Genomic DNA, 910 nt, shown 5'->3' on the forward strand with positions numbered 1-910 from the left:
CTCAGACCACAGAACATCGAGAAATATATATATATTCCAAATGTAAACGTCACGTGAGCTTCAAGATTTCTGTCTTAAGGGTCAGGTAGTGATCCCTCGAAGTGAAATCTAGTAAATCACTGTGATTCTGCGCAATCCAGTTACTTTTGTAGGTACGTAATACAGATACAAGGGTCGCTGACACTTGTACAACCCCCGACTTCCCCACAGAAAAATAAGCAAAGTAAATGCAGACTGGAAGAAATGACTGAGATGTTATGTAATAGAGATTAAGATGTGACAAGTTGACAAGATAAGACAGGAACAGGACTCGATATTTGCAGGACCATGATTGGTTGAATAAAACAAGGAAAACAGTAAAGAAATCATTCGTTTAATTTCTCATACCTACACACACACACACACACACACACACACACACACACACACACACACACACACACACACACACACACACACACCTATACAAACACACACACCTATACAAACACACACACCTATACAAACACACGCATACATCAACATAAATATGAGTCTGTGTATGTTTGCATGTATAGATGGGTCGATAATGTTTACAACACTAACTCATAACTGAATGTGTATGTGTGTGTGTATCTATATACACTCACACACACACATACTAGCATACCCGTGTCGTCAAAAATGCCGACAGTTTTATTAATGATAAAAAATGGCACAGAAGCACAATGATAGAAACCACTGCTAAGAGTCAGCAATCTAGTAAGAATATGTACAAAGACAGAACTGAAGTGCTTGAAGAATCGGATATAGTTGTACGGTTTCGGCTGATAGTATCGTCTGCATATGTGTGCGCGTCTGTAAAGACACACACATGTATATATGCACATATACGTATAGGCATATATATATATATATATATATATATATA

The sequence above is a fragment of the Octopus bimaculoides genome, chromosome 20, assembly GCF_001194135.2.
Source record: "Octopus bimaculoides isolate UCB-OBI-ISO-001 chromosome 20, ASM119413v2, whole genome shotgun sequence".
Classification (NCBI taxonomy): Eukaryota; Metazoa; Mollusca; class Cephalopoda; order Octopoda; family Octopodidae; genus Octopus; species Octopus bimaculoides.